This window comes from Canis aureus, chromosome 9, assembly GCF_053574225.1.
Source record: "Canis aureus isolate CA01 chromosome 9, VMU_Caureus_v.1.0, whole genome shotgun sequence".
In the NCBI taxonomy this organism is placed as follows: domain Eukaryota; kingdom Metazoa; phylum Chordata; class Mammalia; order Carnivora; family Canidae; genus Canis; species Canis aureus.
In genome coordinates, this window is record NC_135619.1 from 51,111,188 (window position 1) to 51,123,777 (window position 12,590).

Consider the following 12,590-nt stretch of genomic DNA (forward strand, 5'->3'; position numbering starts at 1 on the left):
TAGTCCTCCCCACGTCTGCCTGAAGACAGCAGTGGAGGGGAGTCGGACTTGTAAACAACTCCTCATTTTCTGGCAGCAGAGTTCTAATCAGGCCTCTCACCTGCTCAACAACCTTCAATGACTCCCCATGGCCTCACAAATCAAGCCCAAACTTCTCACTAGGCCTAGCACACCAGCTCGTCTCATATATGTCCCCTCATGTGTGCTGGTATGCAGCACAGTCCTACTTGCTCAAAATTCCCCTAGTTTCCTCTCCCATGTCTCCTCACCCACATACTTTGGCTCATATCATTTTCTTCACCTGGAATATTCTTTCAGCTTCTGCCTGCCTGTCCTTTAACTCCTATCTCAAAGGCCACTTCTTCTAAGAAGAAGACTTCTCAGAACCCCCACCCCACCCCAAGTCTGGAAAGCTTGCTCCCTCCACTGAAGCCCTGTAGCCCTCAGTGTACCTCACTCCACCTGCATGACTGGGCCACAGTTGCCAGTCCTCAGTGGTGTGAAATACATGGGGCTTTGGGGTTCCATCTGCACTATCTTTTACTGGCTTTGGGTCCCAGTTGAAGTGACTTAACCTCTTTGAGCCATGGTTTCCTTACCAATAAAATAGAAATTTTAATAAATGTCTGTCTAAGCATCTCATCTAGATAGGGCAACTGTATTTGCCAACCACAGAACACTCCAGACACAACTGATTGGACCAGAGATGAGCATCTGACCCAAGGGAACCTTTTCATTGACTGGTTAGGCACCTAAGACTTCTGGGTCTGACTTGAACGCAGACATCATTGGTTACTGGAAAAACCAGATTCTGTGTTAAAAATGTGAACCAATAGGTTTTACTTTGAAAATCAAGCCCTGGGATTAGAGCAGGTGAGTCCCAGTTCTTGAGAGCTTGCAGTCCAAGGGGGTCATGCAGCTAATCAGAAGCACAGAGAAGGTTAGGGCTCGGGTCTCTGGACCTGGGTTTAGTCCAGGGTGGTTGGCCCTTCCTCCAGTCTCAAAGGCATGCGGCCCTGAGCAGATTGCCCGAAGAAGACCAAGGAGCCACCATGCCTTGTGATGACCTGTGCTGGCCCAGCTTCAAGGCAGCTTTTTTTTTTTTTTCAAGGCAGCTTTTAAAGGTCAGATCATGGCAGGAAGCACAGACCCTGGTTCTAGTCCCCTATATGTTCCCCGTGTCTGCCTGGGCCTACTCCTTCTCTCCCAAATGTCAGTTTCCTCATCTTAAAAACAGGGGATTTTACTGGATGAACTCAAACTTAATGTCAATGGTAAGATTTTGATTTGAGGAGCAGACAGACAAGGGGTGGGTGTGGATCCAAGAAATGTAGGATCCACAGAACGTGAAACTGGAGGGGACCTCCCTGAGAGACCAGCCAGCCCACTTTTTCAATTTAGAGTGAAGGAGACTGAGGCCCAAAGGGGGAAAAATGCCTGTCCGAGGTCACATGAGTGGTTATTGGCAGCCTCAGCTCTTGAACCAGGGTCTCCTGACTCCCAGACCTCTCAGCTCTTTCTCTTTCAACTCCCTCAAGAAGCTGGGAGCTATTTGGCTGTCTCAGCCAGGAAAGCCAAGAGTGTCTGTGCATGTCAGCAGCAGGGCCTCAGAGCCTGGGAACATCTCTGACAGGGTAGGTGCAAGTGCCAAAGCTGCTGGTGGAAAGGGATGGGGCTGGTGGCCAGGGAGGGTGTATTGGAGATAAGCTGTCAGCATCTCTCCTCTTCCAGTTGGCAAGAAGAAATGGAGAAGGGTCCGTAATGATTGAAGGGAAACAGCCCCCACTTCTGATTGAGCCATCGCTCCCTGGAGGGCTGGCGTCTCTCTCTCTCTCTCTCTCTCTCTCTCTCACACACACACACACACACACACACTATCCACCCCTGCCTAGCTGCTGAAAACTGTTGCCCCACCTCCTTGCTCTCAATATATGTATTGATCTTCTCGGGGGCAGTATTTGGTACAGCCTAGAATGTCTTTAACTGCCAGATATGTCTCTAAGGATCTGTCTACCTTCTAATGATCAACCTGTCATGGTGCCCTCCCATTCCAGAAACATTTTTGAGCATCTACTATGCACCCAAGCACTGCATCAGGCACTGGGAATGGGTAGGACAACCTCACTGCAGTGTCATTGTGAACACTTCAGTAGGTGAATTCACAGTCACTTGGGCTCACCGGCGAGGAACCATGCAGGCTAGGAAGAATTTCTCAGTCTTGACTTTGACTTGAACCTTGAAGGCTGAAGGAGATTTCACCATGTAGGGGAGGGCAATGTGCTAAGGACAGGCACTGCATATGCAAAGGCAGGGATGTAAGATGAAGTCTGGGCTATTGGGGGAATTTCAAGTAGCTCGTGTGGCTGGAGTTTAGATAGGAACAGAGGTTATAGAAGGGAAGATAAGGTGGGAGGGGCAGGCTGGGAACAATTCAGGGGCGGAGGGTGGGGGTAGGGAGCCTCATTCTAGTCTGTTCCTTTTTTCAGAAAGATGAACCTGTTCTCCACATCCAAGCCATCACCCTGGAGGGCATGGACTGAACTGATATCCTCTGGTTAATAGCAGGAGGTCATTTGTGTGGGGAGGAAGCAACGTACTCATAATCTCTGTCAACATTCCATCCCAAACCACCCCAAGTAAACACAGATTGACATAAAGCCCATGAGCCTGCCATGCTTAAAAACAATCCTCCAGCCTTGCTTCCCATCAGTCTATTCCCCCTCATGCCTCCACTTTTATAAAAATTGTGGAGCTGCCAATTCAGCAGGTTCAGCCTGCCCCCCAGGCTCCTACTGCTGTGACCCACCAACCCTTCCCAACCCTTCCCCAAGTACTCCTCTGAATTCCCCACTCTCTCTGGACCCAGATCTTCCTGGAGATTCAGCCTCCCTAGTCAGTCTCCTGCCTCCCAGTCTCATTCTTGCTGGGCTTCAGATTCCTCTCCAATCCCATAATTTCATGTTGTTGAAGTTATGGCATGCCTAAGTATCTTAATATACATCTTCAATACTCACCCTGCATCCTCTGGCTTGGCTTTGCCCCATAGATAGATAAGCCATATGTGCCTGACGTCAAACAGAGAGTTAGGGAGGGCCTGGTGCATTTCAGCCACCATCCATTAATCATCCCTTTGTCAGGCATCAGGGTTGCCAAGAAGAATAAGGTTTAGCCGCTATCCTCAAGGAGCATCCAGCGTGGTAAGAAAGGCAGCACCACCCATCACGGTAAGTGCTATGATTGAGGTGAGTTCAGGGTGTAATGTGAATATAAGGACAGAGCCCTCCTGGCTGGGAGCATGGGACAACTGGTCAGGGAAGATCCTACCTATGATGCTGTCTGACCAGGGTCTGGAAGGCAGGCCAGGTTTTGGCCTGGAGAAGGAGGAAAGGATGGTGAGGAATAGGCACAGCAGTGAATACCAGAGCCAAGTTTGCAAAAATTAAACCACACCAGAGTCTATCCCATTTCCTTTTTTTTTTTTTTTTTTATCCCATTTCCTTTTTGACGGAGTTACTGATCAGAAATTTTTGCCAGAGTTCTGAATGGTAGTCAAATGAAAATCACATGATATTCAATGTGGATAGCCTGGGGAAATGTGGAGCTTACAGTAATGCGGTTGGATATGTGTGTAGATGTTTAAGCCATTGTTCCCCACGTTGAGGAATAGGTGAAGATTGTTGAGATCTACGGTAGCACATGAGCCAGGGCTGGCACCCTCACAAGATTTCTCACAATTTGGATGAAGTAAGAGAAAGTATTTTAATCAAATTTTCACATGACATAGGATTAGAGGAATAAATGATAAAAACTGGATGAGAGAGGCAAGATATAAACTGATCTAGATAAATTGAGATTTAATAGAGATAAGTGAAAAAGCCTTGCATCTTGATCCAAAATAAGTAATAATTAAAGGATGAGGGATACTTGCTTTGATAGCAGTTTGTGTGAAATGACTTTATTTGGGCAGAGTGTTGTGGGGAGGTACAGAGACTGTTGAAAAGAGAGATCCTGGTTAACTACTGGTTTGAAATAAACTAACAATGCAAACTTCTAAAAGGTCTAGTGCCATCTTGGACAGTATCCAGGGCTTACAACAGAAAGGGTAACAGTGTACTCCAAGCTATGCAGATTGTTTAATACTGCTGCCATGTTTTAGATGGCTTGTTACAAGTCGTCTAGGAGAAGGTAACTTCCACGGAGATAAATGCAACCAAGGAGGAGTACTTAAGATGCTGGAGAAAAGTCTGGCAATGTTCAACTGTTTTCAAGATTTTGGGTAAGAGCAGTTGTTCTGTATTTGCATTAGTCATAGCAGATTAACTGCAGTAACAAACAACCTCAAAACAGTAAGTGAATTTTTGTTCATGTCAAGCAGGACTCAAATTCACAAGGTCACGCAGGGCACTAGGATGGGGCTCCATTATAGAGATTCTTCCTCCTTCTCATTCAGCCAATAGATAGAGGGAGAGGGAAAAAATGTGGAGGATTGCACAGGGTTTTTAAGGGCAATGTCTGGAAGAGGCAAGCACCATTCTGTCTGCATTCCATTGACCAGAACCCAGTCACATGATCCCACCTGACAACAAAGGAGGCTGGAAAATGTAATCTAACTGTGTGTCCAGGAGAAAAAGGCTATGGTTGTGGGCTTTAGAGTTGTGGACTTGGAAGAGACTGCCCTAGGAGTGACAAGAGTTCAGAGTTTAATGTATCCACACGAAGACTTGCACATAAATGATGTAGACTTAGCAGCATTATTCATAAAAACCAAAGGTTAGCTAAAGACAGAATGCCTACCAACCGGTGGAACCGGGTCTATCTATACTACCAAATACTACTCATCAGTAACAAGAAGTGGGCTACTGACACATGCTACTACATGGGTGGACCTCAACAACATTATGGTCAGTGAAAGAAGTCATTCACAGCACCATATGTGATATGCTTCCATCTATATGAAATATCCAAAAAGGACAAAGCTATAGAGACAAAGAAATCCCAGGGACACAGATGGGAGAAGAGGGAAGGAAATTAACAGTAAGTGGGCACAAGAGATCTTATTGAGGTGATAAAAATGTTCCAAAACTGAGTGATGGTGGTAATTGTACAACTTGGTAAATTGACTAAAAAATAATTTAATCTGACATTTGAAAATGGTGATATATATATATATATATATATATATATATATATATATATATAATTTTTTTAAGAGTTCTGGGTTTAGTGCTTTGACGTTGAAGGAAGGAAAGTAATCCTGCAAAGGAAATAAGAATATCCACAGTGGAAAAAGGAAGTGGTACAGAATCCAAGGAAAGAGAAGATTTAAAAAAGGAATGCATGGCAACTCTAATCAGAGTGACTGAAATGTCACGTAAAATGGAAAGTCAGTAGTATTGTCTCTGCCACAGCAGAGCTCACAATGTTCTTCCAGGTCTAGGATCGGGTACAAGAAAACACAGATTTCTACTGGCAGTAGATGCAACATTTAGAGTTGTCCAACAGCAGGACAGATCCCATCACGGAGTAATGAGTGTCTGGATCAGCATCTCAGACAGGATTTCTGTGTGGGAGGAAAGCCTCTAAAGACTGCGTGAGTCTGTGAAGGGCCCAGAGTTTTTCAAAGATTACCTCCCTTTGACCAAGGCCTCCTCTCCACCTTTGGCTTTGGGGTCCTCATCTCAGACACTGAGAGTTGTCTTTTGGGAAAGCAGAGTGGCTCTGCTTCATGAAACCCTATGAGTCCTATAGCTACAGAGGGCTCCTTAGAGCCATGAGCTAGCTCAAGGGTCAATAGTCTGTACAACAGCAGGTTTCACCAATGTCAATGCAGAGAATTGAGTAATCCTGGGAGGGGAAAATAGGGCTGAAGAGCCAGAGAGATGACACAAGAGGATTAGTACTCATTTTTACGTTGCACTTGTCCATCATCCCCCCAGAGTGAAGACATGGGAGGGAGAGAATATAAGATGAAGTTCATGGTAGCCACGTGGATTCCTGAGACACGAAGAAGAGGAGGAGATGAAACACAGATGTAAATGCACATCTTCTGATGGGCAAAAGGGAGCTGGCAACCCACCATGTGAGTGGGTTTGAGAAGAATTTAATGCAGCTTTCTGAATTGGAGCTTTGTTTGCTTGTTGGATGCCCTATCTTTGTCACTTGCCAGAAATGGCCACCATGGTGTAGATATAAAAACCAACATCTAGAAGTTGGAAGACTCCTTTTTTCAAGGACATGGAAAGCTGCGTGAAGCTTCTGGATGGCCCGAGTTGCCATGGTCATGACTGAAGCTGTTGGCATTGCTCCAGCCCCAACTCTGATTCCACGGCAAAGGGAAGGGAATCCTTCTTAGCTCCTAAGTGGACCTGACAAGCTAAGGTGCTGCTTCCTTACCAAAATAGACACCCAAGAGGCAATTCATTCATCTGGAAAACACTTGTTGGGTGTCTTCAGTGTGTCAAACCCCCTCAGAGAGCTTGGAGTCTGTTCATTCTGAGGTACAAGGAGGACTGCCCCCACAGTTCTGGGGAATATGCTGACCCTGGTGGGTTGAACAGAGCTGGGGAAAGGGGAGCTAAGTGCATGCTTCTGAGCCTGCCTCATGGAATCAAACCCAGAAGTTTTTCTTGTCTCTAGACAAAAACCACAGCTGGAGAAGTGAGGAGGAGGGAGGGGACAGCACCAGAAGCACAGGTCAGCTGGGACCGGTGGCTTTCAAACTCTGTAACCACAGCTCATGGGGAGAAGGACATCTTACAACATGATTCACCACACATAGGCATACGTTTATTGCTGCAGCAACTTACCCTTGCTACGTGCAATGGGTTCTCCTTTTTTTTTTTTTTTTTCTTTTGGAATGCTTGTGTGACTCATTACATTGATCTTGGTAAAGGTAAGGGAACGACAGAGGTCTTTAAAGGCTGGTTAAATTCTTGTCACTCTGGAATGGTTTTAATGTTTTTTTCCCAGAAGATGGAGGAAGGGCTACATGGCTTGAGGTGGTCTCTTCCAGCCCTGAGCTGTCATGACCTCTCAGATCGCCCCAACAAAACCCATCCATGGCCTTTCACGCTGGCTCGGTGTTAGCTAGGAAGGTTGGGCTAGATCTGTAGGATCCCTGAGCAGAAAGGCCTCCCTGTTTCCAGACCCTGGAAAGAGAGCCAAGCCTGGGTAAGTCAGAGAGAGAGGACCCTCAGGGGTGGGCAAGGCGGGGAGGGCTGCACGCTTCAGGCCAAGCGCTCTAAGACTGGGTGAAAAACATAGGGCATTGTGGCAGGAGCATGGGAAGGGGCCCCTAGCAGGCCGTGGGCTCAGTGTTGGGCGGGAGACCGGGCTGGCTCCTGTTGTACCTGCACTAATGAGCTGGAAGCAGGCGGAAACAGCCCAGCATGTGAAGGCCAGCAAAGGGAAGGCCCTCCCCATGCCAGCTGGACAGGAGAGGACCGAGTGGGGTGGGAACAAAGCCCGTCCCCTCTCCACACCCTGAATTCTCAAGCTGGAGGCTGGGGCCTCCAGAAGAAGGGACTTGGGAGGTCAGGGCAAATCAGCTGAGGCCGGAATGAGGCCTCCTGGGGGAAAGGGGATTAGAAAGATGCCAAGGGTCGGTGGCACAGGGGGAGAGAGAGCCGAGGGGCGACAGAGGCACCCTGCCAACCCTGTGGAGGGTAAAGACCCCAGGGGGGTCCCCAGCTGTAGCCACAGACCCCGAGGAGAGAAACTGAACAGAGGCAAAGTCTGCATGGTCGACTTGCTTAATAAGGCAGGCAGAATGGGTAGCCGCCCAACCCTGTCAGGGAGGCAGAAACGGCCACCAGTATTCACAGACTGTAAACACCAAGAGGGACGGGGCTTGTCTGGGTCTGCGGGGACCTGGCTAGGCCTGGCAGGGGAGGGGCAGAGCCGAGACAGACGCCTGAGCCTGGCATTGTCTGCAGTGAATTGTCCAGGGGCCCTGGAAGAAGAGTAACTCTGGGAGCTCCACAGCCAGCCCACAAAGCCCCACTCGAGCCAGGAGCTGGACACAGCCCCAGACAGGTCTCTCCTACTGGGGTCCAGGATCCAGGAACTCAATCCTGGCAGTTCTGTTCGGACCCGAGGCATGGTGCTAGATGGGGGAGCCAATTCTGCCTCCCAGGATCAGGTGGGGCCAGGGCAGTTGGATAAATATTTATGGAGCATCCATATTCAGCTTTCCTATGATCTCTCCCGGCAGCCTCCATGGGGACCCTCCCTCACCCCTACTCCATTTCTGGTGTGCAAAAGTTCTTCCAGAAGCAGAAGCCTATGTGCTCCCTTGGTCGGCCCTAGCTGCACTGAACTCTGGCTGTGACCAGGGACAAGTCACCTGTCGTCTTGGGGCCCCAGTCTGTCCACCTGCAACATGAGGAGACTAAGCATGCTCTTGATGCAATGGTTTTCATTCGTAGGGCCTTTCCCTCAGCCTGTGGTTGCCATGGGAATAGCCCAAGTCACAGGTGGATCAGCAGACAGGTCACTCACTAGTCTGTGACTAAAGGAGGGCTTTGTTAATTTGTTTGCCAGGCTATCCCTTGTCTCACTCATGTCTAACAGCATCTCTTTTTCTTTAGGGAATTGTCCTACTTTCTAGATCATTCTCACAGGACACCAATTGCAATACCTGCCAGGGGGCACATGACCCAAACTGGCCAATCAGATTTTCTGTGATGATTTGACTCTGAAGCAGAGACATTTATTTAGAACTGGATCATCCAATGGCAGCTTCCAAAAAAGACATACTCCAAGGAGTTCCTGGGACTGAGCCCTGTCGCTGCCTAGACACTTTCTTGATACCTACCTGTTTACTTCTATTATTTTTTTTAAAGATTTTATTGATTTATTCATGAGAGACACAGAGACAGAGGCAGGCTGACTGCAGGGAGTCTAATGTGGGACTCCATCCCAGGACCCCGGGATTAAGACCTGAGCCGAAAGCAGACACTCAATTACACTGAGCCACCCAGGTGCCCCCCTACCTGTTTAATTCTTAATTCTATTTTGCTTGCTCCTAAAATCTTTTTTTTTTTTTTAATGTACAAATTAGAGCTTTTGTTGTTGCTTGCAACCAAAGTACTCTATACACAAAGCAAGAGAGAGAGGCCAGGTGGATTAGATGCCAGGCCCCTGCTCTCTGCAGGCCTCCCTCCTTTGTGGCCTTGGGGCAATTGGTTCAGCTCTTCGGTAGCACTTGGTTCACGTAGGAGACATGGTAGGGTAGAGTGTGTTTGCCCAACAAGACTTCAAACATCAGCAACCAATGATGTTTGTATTCCAGATACAAATAGTTCAGGGTCTTGCACCTTGCAGGTGCTCAGTTTCATTGAATCAAGATCTAACAGCTTGAAGCTGGTGATCCGCATGAGGACAAAACTTAACAAGTATTGGGAGATAATATGTGGAGGGCAGATATAATCAGCTGCTGAATAGACCACAGTTGGGACGAGGCAATTCCCAGTGCATGCAGGGGATGAGTGCTGGAGAGAAGTGGTCAGGGCTCATTTCAGGGTTTTGGAGAAGGCCCGCTCTGTCCCCCCAGATATCTCTTCCGTCTCTTCATGAATACTTCTCATTCCTGAAACAAGACGCAAAGGCACTCAGTTAACACTTAGTTATAGGGCTGGAAACGCATCTACTCCTCCAAAGTGTAAATGATGGGTGTAGACCCTTCCCAGAGAGCAGACCTGGATAGGAGAATAAGGGTTGGGAGCATAAAAGTTTTCAGGGTGTGGAAAGTGAAAATGAGGGAGTGCCTGGTGGCTTAGTGGTTGGGTGTCTGTCTTTGGCTCAGGTCATGATCCCAATTCGGGTCTGGATCCCTGCAGAGCAGGGAGCCTGCTTCTTCCTCTTCCCCCTACTCATGCTCTCTCTTGCTCTCTCTCTCTCTCTCAAATAAATAAATAGAATGTTAAAGAAAAAAAAAAGGAAAGAAAGAAAGTAAAAACAAGTCTGCAGGTGGAATGAGAGGACGAGGAAGGGCGGGAAAGAATGGCCATTGCAAGTGTATGAGATACACATCAGCTTTGGCTGCAAGTTCTGGAAGCTGACTCGGGCAAACTTTAGTGGAGAGAAAGAAAGTACCCTGCACCTTTTCCATAAAGGAGGGGGAAGGAAATTGGAGAAGGTGTTTAAAAACCAGGCCTGGGAAGCCAGGGGCCAGGGCAACTGGGAGTCTGGGTCACAGGAACCCCTAGGTGGGCTGGCTTGGATGATTCCAAGCCAACTGTTTCCCGTGGTCAGTAGTGACTCCACCCCGGATTGAAATTCCCCAGAAGAGAGTGTGACCTGGGGTCCTGCGCTCACCCTCTGGGGGTGGAGAGGTGAGGTGGGAGAGTCTCCATGGCGGACAGCTCCCCCCAGGAGGGAATGCCTGGGGATTGGTGCAGCGGGGTCCTCCAAAGGAAAACTGAGTTTCCTTTATCTGAGAAAGGGAAGGGAGTGGTGGGCATATGCACACAACAGATGTTCACTACACATGGCATGTCAATTTAGAGTGGAGGGAGATGAGGGGGTTGGGATATGGGAATTGCCAGGACTCTCCAGAATCTGCCATAGGAGCCAAGGCTCTTGCTTCAGCCCTGAATTCCGTCTCCCTCTCCTCCTATAAAAGCAAGCTCAGGGGAAGAACACTGTTTCTGTTCTTGACAGCTCAATAGAATTGCCTCCTTAGCTTCCAGTCACGCTCGGCTCCTGCTAGAGTAATTACCACCCACCTGTTCTCCATGCAAGAATTCACAGCCAGTGGACACACATCTGGCCTGCAAAAGACATGCTTGGAAGCTTCCCAGGCTGCTTGGAACAGGCTGGGGACGGCACAGGGTCAGCCACCGATTCAAAGGCAAGGAAACAGCTGGCCTGAGAGCTGTGGTCACTGGGTCCTGAGGTGCTATACACCCCTCCCCACCAGGCAGCTTCATGGACATGGGACAGGTGTGTCCCAGGACAAGCAAAACCCCTGGGATTCAATACTGCGCCTTGCCATCTTCCTCCATCATAAACCTGTCCTCCCTACCCCACCCGCTTCTCCAGTGGCAAAGGAGGAACTGTTACCCTGCCTTTCTTAGGATTCCTTTATTTTTCTTTTCATTCCTATCCATACTTCTCCCTGCTGAGCACCCCAGAAGTTAGGAGAGGTCCAGGTAAGGTTTCAATGGGAGGGCCAGAAATATCTTGGTGGGGAAAGTAACTGCATCTAAGTTTTACAGATGTGAGTACAGAACCGAACAGGGCCTGAGGAGGCCGCTAAGCCAATGATTTTCAAACATTTTTTAAAAATTCGCAAAATCTTTGTGCAGTTTTCCAGCGTTCAACAAATATTTGTTGGATACCTACCGTATGCCAGAAGCAATGTGGGAGGACACAGCGGTGGCAGTATGGACCTGATTCCTGCCCCAGCGAGCTCCCAGTCTAGCAGGGGAGGCAGACATGGAATAAATAATGAGGTAAATTGATTGATAATGAGTCACAAGTGAAGGAGCTGTAAAAGAGCTGCATGCAGCTAGGTGGCCTAATATAGACTTGGGGGGTCAGTGCTGGGGAAGACACCCCCAAAGAAGTGACACGTGAGCTGAGATGTGGTGGGTACACAGGAAATAAGCAAAGAGGTGGGGAAAAGAGGGGTCCAGGCAGGAGATATCATGAGAAAAATCCCCGAGGTAGGAAGTTCTGTTAGAGGGAATTGCTGAAGGTCACGATGGTGAAGCCAGGCAAGCCGGGTAGTAGGGCAAGTAGGTGAAGGGATGCAGGGACCAGAATGCCAGGGCCTCGTGGGCAGGTCAAGGACAAAAGCAGGAAACTGGGGGAGCTGCTGTAGTAGCTGCGAAGGGGCCTACCTCTTACTCCTTGCCAAACACACACACACACACACACACACACACACACACACACACACACACCTCCTTGCCTTGAAGCCCCTGAGACTTCTCGGAGGAACCACAGGGTTCATCAGAATGCAGCTTGGAAACTACTAATCCAGGCCATTTTCAGATGAGAAGAGTAAGATTTGGCAGTCACCCACCCCCACTGCCCTGTCAACTCTGGGCACCTCACCCAGCCTCCCTGGGGAGTGGCTGGCAGGATATGATCTGGGGACAAACTCTGAAAACACTGCACAACTTAATGTCGCAAGAAGGAGGGGGCGGTCTCCAGGGCCAACCCAGGGTCTGGCATGGGGAATGGGCCCCAACGATGGGATTTTGCCCCTTGCCTGCCCCGGGGCCCTGTCTTTCCCCCTACGCCGCCATGAGGGTCCCTGACACCCAGGGCCCTTCCCCATCACTCGCCGAGAGGCACAGGAAGGCGGCCTGCCAGGATTGCGGATCCTACTTGAGCTCTGGCCTCAACATTCCTTTCCACCCTGGGGGTCAAGGTCAAGTGTGGGGTATTTTCCCAAGCCCTGGGGAATGGAGGCGCCTCCTGACATCTCCAGCCACTGTCCCCAGCTAAAAGGGCAGCTACCGAGAAGACAGTCTAGGGAGGAGAGTCGTCAGCCTGTTCTCAAAGCAGAGCTGCAAGGGGCAGGGGGCCAGAAGGGGGTGGGGCTGAAATATATCACCAACTTTAGCCCGGGAAAGCAG

At 48.9% G+C, this 12,590-nt stretch overlaps 1 long non-coding RNA gene across 1 annotated transcript; it reads right to left on the reverse strand.

Moving 5' to 3' along the window:
• Positions 1-6,772: 6,772 nt before the first annotated feature.
• Positions 6,773-12,358, reverse strand: LOC144320896 (uncharacterized). Its single transcript, XR_013386518.1, has 3 exons — positions 11,347-12,358; positions 8,345-9,589; positions 6,773-7,148 (listed from the first exon to the last, which is right to left on the reverse strand). It is a non-coding gene; the product is annotated as an uncharacterized LOC144320896 (long non-coding RNA).
• Between the last annotated feature and the right edge of the window lie 232 nt (positions 12,359-12,590).